Source organism: Schistocerca americana, chromosome 1, assembly GCF_021461395.2.
Source record: "Schistocerca americana isolate TAMUIC-IGC-003095 chromosome 1, iqSchAmer2.1, whole genome shotgun sequence".
Classification (NCBI taxonomy): domain Eukaryota; kingdom Metazoa; phylum Arthropoda; class Insecta; order Orthoptera; family Acrididae; genus Schistocerca; species Schistocerca americana.
Window position 1 is genome coordinate 1,097,762,878 of NC_060119.1, and position 13,177 is coordinate 1,097,776,054.

Genomic DNA, 13,177 nt, shown 5'->3' on the forward strand with positions numbered 1-13,177 from the left:
GCGGGAGATACAGGAGGATTTCAGATTACATCACGGTCAAGAAGAGATTCCGAAAGAAGGCGTATACATATAGTCTCACATCACAATCTTCTAGTGATGAAGAGTGGACTGAATTTTAAGAGAATTGTTACGAAGAAACAGTTTGCAAAGAAGTGGAATACGGAAGTACTGAGTAATGAAGAGAAACGCTTGAAGTTCTCTGAGGCTATAGAGATTGCGATAATGAATAGCTCAGTAGGCAGTTTAGATGAAGAGGAACGGACGACTCTAAAAAAGGCAAAGACGTAAGTTGGAGAGAAAAACATAGGTACCCGTAAGAGAGCTCCGAAGAAACCATAGGTAAGAGAAGAAATACTTCAATTGATGAATGAAGGAAGAATAGACCAAAATAATCAGGGTAATTCAGGAATACAGGAATACAAGTCACATAGGAATGAATAAATGGCAAACTACGGCTAAATGAAACTTCCTGGCAGATTAAAACTGTGTGCCCGACCGAGACTGCAAAAAAAAAAAATGCAGATAAATCGAGAAAGAAATGATTGTCGGAAGGATAGACTCAGCATGCATAAAAGTCAAAAATATCTTCCATGAAATTAAAAACATGGGCACTAACGTTAGGAGTGCAGTTGGGATTCCACTGTTCAGTGCAGGAGGAGAGAGCGGATAAGGGTAAACAACACTCTCAGGGCCCCTATGAGGGGAAGGACTTACCTCATGACGTGATAAAAGAAGAGACAGGAGTCGATAGGAAAGAGAGAGTGGATACAGCACTAGAATAAAATTTTAGAGTGGCTTTGGAAGATTTAAGATCGAATAAGGCACAAGCAATAGATAACATTCCATCAGAATTTCTAAAATCACTGGAGGGAGTGGCAACAAAATGGCTATAACACGCTGGTGTGTAGAATGTATGAGTCTGACGATATACCTTCAGACTTTCCGAAAAACGTTAACCACACAATTCCGAAGATAGCAAGAGGCGAAAAGTGCACACAATCAGCTTAACATCTCATGCATCCAAGTTGCTCACAATAATAATATACAGAAGAATGGAAAAGAAAATAGATGACAACCAGTTTGGCTTTAGGAATGCCAAAGGTACCGAAGAGGCCATTCTGACAATGCGGTTGATAACGAATGCAAGACTGAAGAAAAATCAAGACATGTTCATAGGAGTTGTCGACCTGGAAAAAGCGTTGGACAGTGTAGAACAGTGGAAGATGTTCTAAATCCCGAGAAAAATAGGATTAGGCTACAATGAAAGTCGGCTAATATACAATATGCACAAAAACCAAGAGGGAAAAATAATAGTGGAAGACCAAGAACGAAGAGCACGGATTAAAAAAGCGTGTAAGATATGGCTGTAGACCTTTCCCCCTGCTGTTCCGTCTATATGTCGATGATGACATTGCTATCCTCAGTGAAAGTCAGAAAAAATTACAAGACCTGTGGAATGAAATGAACAGGCTAGTGAGTACAGAATATGGATTGAGGGTAAATCGAAGAATGGCGAAAGTAATGAGAAGTGTCAGGAATGAGACCAGCGATAAACTTGACATTAGAAATCGTGATCATGAAGCAGATGAAGGAATTTTGCTACCGAGGCAGCAAAATAGCCCATCATGGACGGAGCAAGGACGACATTAAAAGCATACTGGCACTGGAAGAAATGGCATTCCTGCCTAAGAGAAGTCTACTAGCATGAAACGTTGGCCGTAATTTGAGGAAGAAGTTTCTGAGTATATACGTCTGGAACACAGCATAGAATGGTAGTGAAACGTGGACTGTAGGAAAACCTAAAAGAAGAGAATAGAAGAATTTGAGATGTGGCTCTACAGAAGATTGTCGAAAATCAGTTGGAAAACAGTGACAAGAAGAAGAAACAGGATCGTAGGACATCTGACAAGACATCAAGGAATAATCTCTATGGTACTAGAGGAACCCATAAAGGGTAAAAACTGAAGAAGTAGACAGAGAATGGAATAATCCATCAAATAATTGAGGACGTAGATTGCTACTCTGAGATGACAAAGTGTACACAGGAGATGAGTTTTTGACGGGCTGCGTCAAACCAGAAGACTGAAGACTCAAAAAACAAAAGAAAAAAATGGCCCATTTTCAAGATCATTCCCGCAGTATTTGTTAAAATGAATCACAACTGGTTTTTCCGTCTTAAGCTTGTTGTGAAGTTAATTAATGGGATTTTTACACAAATGCTTTTCGACTTCATATACCGTCTTCGGTGATCATTCTGAAAATATGAATACAAATATTCGTATTTTTGAACACTTTTTAATCCTTAACAACCAAAATGTACAAACGTACGAACACATGCATCCGCAGTTCCAGAATGACCACAGAATATGCCTTATAAATAAAAGCGAAATGAGTCTCGTGTAAAATCCCCTTTAGTTAATTGCTGTAAGCTTAACACAAATAACCCAGTAATAATTGATTTTAACAATTGGTGCGGAAGATGGCTATGCAAACAAACATTTTACGGAGCCATTGTCAGGAATTTCTAGGTGGAATTAATATTTTGGACTGTTTTGTGTGGACTGAGATGTACCCATCTAAAATTTATGTGGAGGCCATATGAAGTTCAGAAAGATACATCTCATTCCTCACAACACTGTCCAACATGTAATGTTTAACAACATTTGCAGATCAAACAATATGTCTAAATAATATAATATAAAGCGTAGAAACAGTTCGACCAGTGCACGAAATACAAAACAAGTAGCTCAAAAATATCTTACTAAACGGAGAAATCAAGTCTCTCTACACCAAAATGCAGTCTCTAAATGGATTAATATACAAAGCAATCTAAATATTACGAAAGCTCTGAATAATATCGATGTTTCCGCCCAACACGTTAGCAAGATTCAAAATCATACATAAACAGCGATAGAAAAATTTGAAAAAAAAAAACAAAAACGAAGCGAGATTGCAGAATTATAAGGTAAACAAACACCGAACACATCCAGTCTGACTGAAAACATCACTTTTGCCCGAGAGTGGTAACGCTCACTGACACTGTGTTGTGTACACCAGAAATGACACTGTTCGAAAAAGTCTTGAGACACAACGCAAGTAAACGAATAGACGATAAGTTTATAGAAAATCTCACAGTTGAGTCGGAAAGCGTTATCATACAGAAAAACAGAAACGAAACAAGTGAAGTAAACTGTGGTCTAACTAGGGATGCCGGCGGAGTGGCCGAGCGGTTCTAGGCGCTTCAGTCTGGAACCGCGCGACCGCTACGGTCGCAGGTTCGAATCCTGCCTCGGGCATGGATGTGTGTGATGTTCTTGGGTTAGTTAGGTTTAATTAGTTCTAAGTTCTATGGGACTGATGACCTCAGATGTTAAGTCCCATAGTGCTCAGAGCCATTTGAACCATTTGACGAGGGATCTTGTAAGTAATGAAATCAAAACCATAATAACACAGATGAAATGAAACAAAGGAAACAAATAAATAACGACTCCATAACACTTTAAAAGAAACTGCAGGAACTCCTATCATCATAAGAGTGGATAAAAGAAACACAGTGGTTCTGATCAGAAAACAACAAGTTACAAGAAGACAGAACTATAAGAAACAATACACAGTTGATTCACTACATAAAAGAGATACAGCTTCCAGACACAGCCACCCTCCTATCATCTAATGCAGAAAACATAAATTCCAATATACCAGTAACCAAAACAATAAACATCATACAAAAAAATCTTAACCCACACAGTACACTTCCACAGAAATACATAAAAATAAAAACAGTCAGAAGCTAGAACAAATAACAGAACAGAACTATGTCCAGTTTAATAATGAATTTTATTTACAATGTGAAGGATTATTAATAGATAATGAATATATCCCCGCCCCCCCATTAACCGTGGACCTTACCGTTGGTGGGGAGGCTGGCGTGCCTCAGCGATACAGATAGCCATACCATAGATGCAACCACAACGCAGCGGTATCAACAAGAGGCAAGACAAACGTAAGGTTCCTGAAGAGGGGCAGCAGCCTTTTCAGTAGTTGCAGGGGCAACAGTCTGGATGATTGACAGATCTGGCCTTGTAACACTATCCAAAAGGGCCTTGCTGTGCTGGTACTGCGAATGGTTGAAAGCAAGGGGAAACTAAAGCCGTAATTTTTCCCGAGGGCATGCAGCTCTACTGTATGGTTAATGATGATGGCGTCCTCTTGGGTAAAATATTCCGGAGGTAAAATAGTCCCCCATTCGGATCTCCGGGCGGGGACTACTCAGGAGGACGTCGCTATCAGGAGAAAGGAAACTGGCGTTCTACGGATCGGATCCCTTAATCGGGCAGGTAGGTTAGAAAATTTAAAAAGGGAAATGGATAGGTAAAAGTTAGATATCGTGGGAATTAGTGAGCTTCGGTGACAGGAAGAACAAGATTTTTGGTCAGCGAATGCTGGGTTATAAATACAAAGTCAAATAGGGGTAATGCCGGAGTAGGTTTAATAATGAATAAAAAAAAGGGGTGCGGATAAGCTACTACAAACAGCATAGTGAACGCATTACTGTGGCCTAGATAGACCCGAAGCCCACGCCTACTACAGTAGTACAAGTTTATATGCCAACTAGCTCTGCAGATGACGAAAAAATTGAAGAAATGTATGATGAAATAAAAGAAATTATTCAGATAGTGAAGGGAGACGAAAATTTAATAGTCATGGGTGACTGGAATTCGGTTGTAGGAAAAGGGAGAGAAGGAAACATAGTTTGTGAATATGGATTGGGGCTAAGAAATGAAAGAGGAAGCCGCCTTGTAGAATTTTGCACAGAGTACAACTTAATCATAGCTAACACTTGGTTCAAGAATCATAAAAGAAGGTTGTATACATGGAAGAAGCCTGGAGATACTGACAGGTTTCTGATAGATTATATAATCGTTAGACAGAGATTTAGAAACCTGGTTTTAAATTGTAAGACATTTCCAGGGGCAGATGTGGACTCTGACCACAATCTATTGGTTATGAACTGTAGATTAAAACTGAAGAAACTGCAAAAAGGTGGGAATTTAAGGAGATGGGACCTGGATAAACTGCAAGAACCAGAGGTTGTACAGTGTTTCAGGGAGAGCATAAGGGAAAAATTGACAGGAATGGGGAAAAGAAATACAGTAGAAGAAGAATGGGTAGCTTTGAGGGATGAAGTAGTGAAGGTAGCGGATCAAGTAGGTAAGCAGACGAGGGCTAGTAGAACTCCTTGGGTAGCAGAAGATATATTGAACTTAATTGATGAAAGCGGAAAATATAAAAATGCAGTAAATGAAGCAGGCTAAAAGGAATACAGACGACTCAAAAATAAGATCGACAGGAAGTGCAAAATGGCTAAGCAGGGATGGCTAGAGGACAAATGTAAGGATGTAGACGCTTATCTCACTAGGGGTAAGATAGATACTGCCTACAGGAAAATTAAAGAGACCTTTGGAGAAAAGAGAACCACTTGTACGAATATCAAGAGCTCAGATGGAAACCCCGTTCTAAGCAAAGAAGGGAAAGCAGAAAGGTGAAAGGAGTATATAGAGGGTCTATACAAGGGCGCTGTACTTGAGGACAATATTATGGAAATGGAAGAGGATGTAGATGACGATGAAATGGAAGATATGATACTGCGTGAAGAGTTTGACAGAGCACTGAAAGACCTGAGTCGAAACAAGGCCCCGGGAGTAGATAACATTCCATTAGAACTACTGACAGCTTTGGGAGAGCCAGTCCTGACAAAACTATACCATCTGGTGAGCAAGATGTATGAGACATGCGAAATACTCTCAGACTTCAAGAAGAATATAATAATTCCAATCCCAAAGAAAGCAGTAGAAGCCGACATCTGGGAAGATCAGTTTGGATTCCGAAGAAATATTGGAACACGTGAGGCAATACTGACCTTACGACTTATCTTGGAAGCTAGATTAAGGAAAGGTAAACCTACGTTTCTAGCAATTTTAGAGTTAGCGAAAGCTTTTGATAATGTGGACTGGAATACTCTCTTTCAAATTCTTAAGGTGGCAGGGGTGAAATACAGGGAGCGAAAGGCTATTTAGAATCTGTACAGAAACCAAATGGCAGTTATAAGAGTTGAGGGGCATGAAAGGGAAGCAGTGGTTGGGAAGGGAGTGAGACAGGGTTGTAGCCTCTCCCCAATGTTATTCAATCTGTATATTGAGCAAGCAGTAAAGGAAACAAAAGAAAAATTCGGAGTAGGTACTAAAATCCATGGAGATGAAATAAAAACCTTGAGGTTCGCCGATGACATCGTAATTCTGTCAGAGACAGCAAAGGACTTGGAAGAGCAGTTGAACAGAATGGATAGCGCCTTGAAGGGAGGATATAAGATGAACATCAAAAAAAGCAAAACTAAGATAATGGAATGTAGTCGAATTAAGTCGGGAGATGCTGAGGGTATTACATTAGGAAATGAGACACTTAAAGTAGTAAAGGAGTTTTGCTATTTGGGGAGCAAAATAACTGATGATGGTCGAAGTAGAGAGGATATAAAATGTAGACTGGCAATGGCAAGGAAAGCGTTTCTGAAGAAGAGAAATTTGTTAACATCGAGTGTAGATTTAAGTGTCAGGAAGTCATTTCTGAAATTATTTGTATGGACTGTAGCCATGTATGGAAGTGAAACATGGACGATAAATAGTTTGGACAAGAAGAGAATAGAAGCTTTCGAAATGTGGTGCTACAGAAGAATGCTGAAGATTAGATGGGTAGATCACATAACTAATGAGGGCATATTGAATAGGATTGGGGAGAAGAGAAGTTTGTGGCACAACTTGACTAGAAGAAGGGATAGATTGGTAGGACATGTTCTGAGGCATCAAGGGATCACAAATTTAGCATCGGAGGGCAGCGTGGAGGGTAAAAATCGTAGAGGGAGACCAAGAGATGAATACACCAAGCAGATTGAAAAGGATGTAGGATGTAGGAGTTAGAGACATGGAAATCAATAAGGATAAATAACAACAAGAAACACGTCATATTACAAGTACATTACCACATTCAGAAAACCGTAATAGCAAAGAAGCAACTCATAAATGATAAGATCAATCTGACAAACCACTATCTTCAAATTAATTGATCACTTAATATAGCAGTAACTAAAAACATATAAAAAAATGTTTGCGTCATCTCGGTTCCGAGAGTTGCAGAACATGTACACAACCTTTTCTTTTGCTCATGAAAACCCCATATTGCATGTTGTACACCATACAGCAAGACCTTCAGAGGCGGTGGTCCAGATTACTGTACACACCTGTACCACTAATACCCAGGAACACGCCCTCTTGCACTAATGCATGTCTGTATTCGTCGTGGCATACTATACACAAGTTCATCAAGGCACTGATGGCCTAGATTGTCCCACTCCTCAAAGGCTATTCGGTGTGGATCCCTCAGAGTGGTTGGTGGGTCACGTCGTCCATAAACAGCTCTTTTCAATCTATCTCAGGCATTTTCGATAGTGTTCATGTCCGGAAAACATGATGGCTCCTCAGCGGCGATTCGGCGTGGATCCCTCAAAGTGGTTGGTGGGTCACGTCGTCCATAAACAGCTCTTTTCAATCATTTTCAATAGTGTTCACGTCCGGAAAATATGATGACCGCGATAGTCGAGCGATTTAGTTACTATGTGGACGCGGATGCTTCCCGACCGGTGCCAACCAACGTGCCTGCACAATGAGACTGCAGAACTCGGCCGTCCGGAAATGTCTCCTCCCAGGTTCCACAGAAAAAACGCGCTTCCCTCGGCACACCGTTGCCATGCGCTTTTAATGCAGTCGTTGGAATCGGCACCCTATTCCTGTGAACGCAGGTAAAGCTTACCATTATTCCTTCCCTAGAGCACGCAAGCAAGAGCATTAACTACTGCCCGCCATTTCATCATGATGTCAAAATCGCAATAAAGATTATATTCCCTAAGAACATGAAGTGGCATAACACCGAATAAGAAGTGAGAGTGCCCTGCAATCTCTCACACTCTGTATGAGATGATCAAGACTGAACAATAAAACTGGAAGACCAAGAACGAAGCGCTCCAATTAAAAAATATTAAGAGAGGGTTGTAGTCTTGTAGTCTTTCACCCCTACTATCTAATCTGTACATCAAAGAAGCAGTGAAGGAAATAAAACAAACTTTAAAGAGTGGAACTAAAATTCAGGGTGGAAGAATATCCATGATTAAATTAACTCATGGCTTTGCTAACCTCAGTGAAAGAGAAGAACACGTGAAAATGAAGTGTATGATGTGTCGGATGTATTGAAATGAAGGAAAGAAGATTGATCTAAAGTTCCCTCGACATCGACGACTTTAGAGACGGAGCACAAACTGGCATTGTGTCAAGGATGGGGAAGGAAATCGGCCGTGCCCTTTCAATGTTATCATCCCAGTATTCGCCTGAAGTGAATTAGGGAAATCATGACAAACCTAAATTCGGATGGCCGGACCCTGGTTAGAACTGTCGTCCTCCCAAATGCGAATTCGGTATGATAGCACAAGTGCCACCTCACTCAGTGAATGTACTGGTCTGATGAGTACAGATTATGAATTAAGGGTAAATCGAAGAGAAGCGAAAGTGACAACAGCGAGAAATTAATATCAGAATCGGGGATCACGAATTGCGTAAAGTTAAGGAATTCTTCTAGCTAGGGTGAAAAACAAAACATGATGGAGGGAGCAAGAAATCAAACTAGCACTGGCAAAAAGGGCATTCCTAGCCAAGAGAAGTCTGCTAGTACTAATATAGATCTTTATTTCAAGAAGAAATTTCTGAGAATTTACGTTTGGAATGGAGCATTGTATGGTAGTGAAACTTGGACAGTGGGAAAACCGTAACGGCAGACAATCGGCGAGGAAAGAACGTAAGGAAAACGTTAACAAGAAGAAACTACAGGATGATAGGACATCTGTTACGACATCAAGGAATAGCTTCTATGGTTAAAGGTAAAAGCCATAAAGAGAGACTGGAATATATCCAGCTAATAATTGAGGATGTATATTGCAGGTGCTACTCCGAGATTTTGTTGATTTCTATTGTTATTCGTTCTTCGTCGTGGACATGCTATCAACAATTAAAGACAATGTGAATGTATGCTTTCCCGGCGTATACAGCTGGCGAAGAGTTCTCGGGCTTCCAGCCGGGTGGCGGTGTCTTCAAACTGCGACGTTGCGACGAGGGACATACTCGTCATCTTCTTGCGAAGAAGTGCCGATACTTTGCAGATGCCGGTCCCTTTATACCTGCGGCGTGCCCCCCACCACCTGGCCGCGGGAGGCTGGATCCAGAGGAGCTGGTGGGCGGGAATGGAGCGGGAACCGGGTGCGCCGTTCGTGTCTCCGTGAGAGCATTCCGGTCGCGTCTTGTTGCGTTCCTGGCGTATTGCGGCTAATGCTGGATTCCAGGCCGCGCTCAGTTCATAACCTTCGTCCCTGTTCACAAGATTCTCGTGGACCAGTGTTACTATTGATCCTTTAATGACGCTGTCCCAATAGCTCCCGGCTCGGCACAGCACCCTGGTGTTCTCGAAATCAAAGGTGTGGTTTTCTTTGATGCTATGTTCAGCTATAGCAGATTTCTGTATCTGTCCAAGTCGGACATGCCTGGTGCGTTCCTCGCACCTTTTCGAGATGCAGTGCTGCGTTTGTCCAATGTACTGTACACCACAATCGCAGGCAATGCTGTATATACCAGGTGTGTTGAGTTTGAGTGGGTCTTTAGCTGAGCCCAGCAGCTCTTTCGTCTTCGGCGGTGGTCGGAAGACGGTATTTATGTTTGATTTTCTCAGTAGCCTCCCGATTTTGGCTGATATGGGCCCCAAATATGGGAGAAAGAAGAGTCTCTTGTTAACTTCCTCTTCCTTCTCTTCCTGAAATTTTTCAGCCTGTCTCCTCTTGAAGGCCCTACAAGTCTGTGTTTCACTGTGCCCGTTTTTCCAAAATACCTCTCTTAGGTGGTGTAATTCGTCTGAGAGGCTTTCTTTGACACAAATGACGCGCGCCCTATGTACCAAGGTGGTCAGTACTGACTGGCGTTGCGCCGGATGGTCGCAGCTGGTTGCATGGAGGTACAGGTCTGTGTGCGTCTTCTTCCTATATACTGAATGACCCAGCGTGCCATCCGCTTTCTTCCTGATCTGTATGTCCAGGAATGGAATACAGCCATTCTCTTCTACTGCCATCGTGAAGGTGATATTCTATGTACGCCGTTTAGGTGGTCCATAAAGTCCTCCAGTGCCTGCCTGCCATGCTGCCAAATCACTTAAGTGTCGAAACTTCGTGGCAGATTAAAACTGTGTGCCCGACCGAGACTCGAACTCGGGACCTTTGCCTTTCGCGGGCAAGAGCACTTGCCCGCGAAAGGCAAAGGTCCCGAGTTCGAGTCTCGGTCGGGCACACAGTTTTAATCTTCCAGGAAGTTTCATATCAGCGCACACTCCGCTGCAGAGTGAAAATCTCATTCTGGCACTTAAGTGTCGTCCACATAGCGGAAGAAGTGCCTGCGTTTACGGTGAGCTGTTTTTAGTGCCACCTCCTCAAAGTGATCCATATAAAGATTCGCGATCCCTGGAGCAAGGGGAGATCCCATGGCCAGTCCATCCACTTGTTCATAATGCTCTCCATTGCACTTGAAGTAGGTGGTGCATATTCAAAGAGCTTCACTGTTTCGGGCTCGAAGTGCTGATTAAGGAGTGCCAAGGCGTCTTGTAGAGGTACTTTCGTGAACAAGGAGGTGACGTCTAAGCTCACGAGGAGGTCATCTCTCTGTATTCGGATGTCCTTCAGAATTCTTACGAAATCTGCAGAGTTTCTCACGTGATGGCTGCAGTGTCCCACCAGTGGTTTTAATAGTGTCGCCAGGTATTTGGCCAGTCCATAACTGTGCGAGTTGATAGTGTCCAGAATCGGCCGTAGAGGCACCCCATCTTTGTGAATCTTGGGCAATCCATACAGGCGCAGTGTCGTTGGCGCTCTGGGATACAGCCGTTTCTGCACTGCCTCTGGTAGATCTGAGTCCTTCAGTAGCGCCACGGTTTTCCTGGTCATCGTCGATGCAGGGTCCTTCTTGAGTTTCCTGTAGGCTGGGTCTTGCAGCAGAGAGCAGATTTTCTGTTGGTAGTCGACTGTACGAATCAGCACCGTCGCATTTCCCTTGTGTGCTGGGAGGACCATGATGTCAGCATCATCTCTCAGTGCGCGGATAGCCTCTCGCTCCGGAGCAGTAATGTTGGCTTTCGGGAGTCGTGACTTGTCGTTGATCCAGCAGGTCTCCCTTCAGATCTGCTTAGCTTTCCCCTTGGGTAGGCCCCGGATTGTTTCCTCTGCGCTGCTGATGATGTCTCGTTTCGTGAGGACAGAAGTTTTAGCTGCATCTAGCACCTTATCTGTCCTCACGAAAGGGTTGAACTTTGCACCTGTACCAAGGACAGTTATGGACTGGCCAAATACATGGCGAAACTATTAAAACCACTGGTGGGACACTGCAGTCACCACGTGAAAAACTCGTAAGAATACTGAAGAACCCTTCCCCATGAACCATGGACCTTGCCGTTGGAGGGGAGGCTTGCGTGCCTCAGCGATACACATGGCCGTACCGTAGGTGCAACCACAACGGAGGGGTATCTGTAGAGAGGCCAGACAAACTAGTGGTTCCTGAAGAGGGGCAGCAGCCTTTTCAGTAGTTGCAGGGGCAACAGTCTGGATGATCGACTGACCTGGCCTTGCAACATTAACCAAAACGGCCTTGCTGTGCTGGTACTGCGAACGGCTGAAAGCAAGCGGAAACTACGGCCGTAATTTTTCCCGAGGGCATGCAGCTTTACTGTATGGATAAATGATGATGGCGTCCTCTTGGGTAAAATACTCCGGAGGTAAAATAGACCCACATTCGTATCTCCGGGCGATGACTACTCAAAAGGACGTCGTTATCAGGAAAAAGAAAACTGGCGTTCTACGGCTCGGAGCGTGGAACGTCAGATCCCTTAATCGGGCAGGTAGATTAGAAAATTTGAAAAGGGAAATGGATAGGTTAAAGTTAGATATAGTGGGAATTAGTGAAATGCGGTGGCAGGAAAAGAAGACATTTGGTCATGTGAATACAAGGTTATGAACACAAAATCAAATAGGGGTAATGCAGGAGTAGGTTTAATAATGAATAAAAAAATAGGAGTGCGGGTAAGCTACTACAAACAGCATAGTGAACGCATTATTGTGGCCAAGATAGACACGAAGCCAACGCCTACTACAGTAGTACAAGTTTATATGCCAACTAGCTCTGCAGATGAAGAAGAAATTGAAGAAATGTATGATGAGATAAAAGAAATTATTCAGGTAGTGAAGGGAGACGAAAATTTAATAGTCATGGGTGACTGGAATTCGAGAGTAGGAAAAGGGAGAGAAGGAAACATAGTAGGTAAATATGGATTGGGGGAAAAAATGAAAGAGGAAGCCGTCTGGTAGAATTTTGCACAGAGCATAGCTTAATCATAACTAACACTTGGTTCAAGAATCATAAAAGAAGGTTGTATACATGGAAGAGTCCTGGAGATACTAGAAGGTATCCGATAGATTATATAATGGTAGGACAGAGATTTAGGAACCAGGTTTTAAATTGTAAGACATTTACAGGGCCAGATGTGGACTCTGACCACAATCTATTGGTTATGAACTGTAGATTAAAACTGAAGAAACTGCAAAAAGGTGGGAATTTAAGGAGATGGGACCTGGGTAAACTGCAAGAACCAGAGGTTGTACAGAGTTACAGGGAGAGCACAAGGGAACAATTGACATGAATCGGGGAAAGAAGAACAGTAGAAGAAGAATGGGTAGATTTGAGGGATGAAGTAGTGAAGGCAGCGGATCAAGTAGGTAAGCAGACGAGGGCTAGTAGAACTCCTTGGGTAGCAGAAGATATATTGAAATTAATTGATGAAAGGAGAAAATATAAAAATGCAGTAAATGAAGCAGGCAAAAAGGAATACAGACGTCTAAAAAATAAGATCGACAGGAAGTGCAAAATGGCTAAGCAGGGATGGCTAGAGGACAAATGTAAGGATGTAGAGGCTTATCTCACTAGGGGTAAGATAGATGCTGCCTACAAGTAAAACATAAAGAGACCTTTGGAGAAAAGAGAACCACTTTTATGAA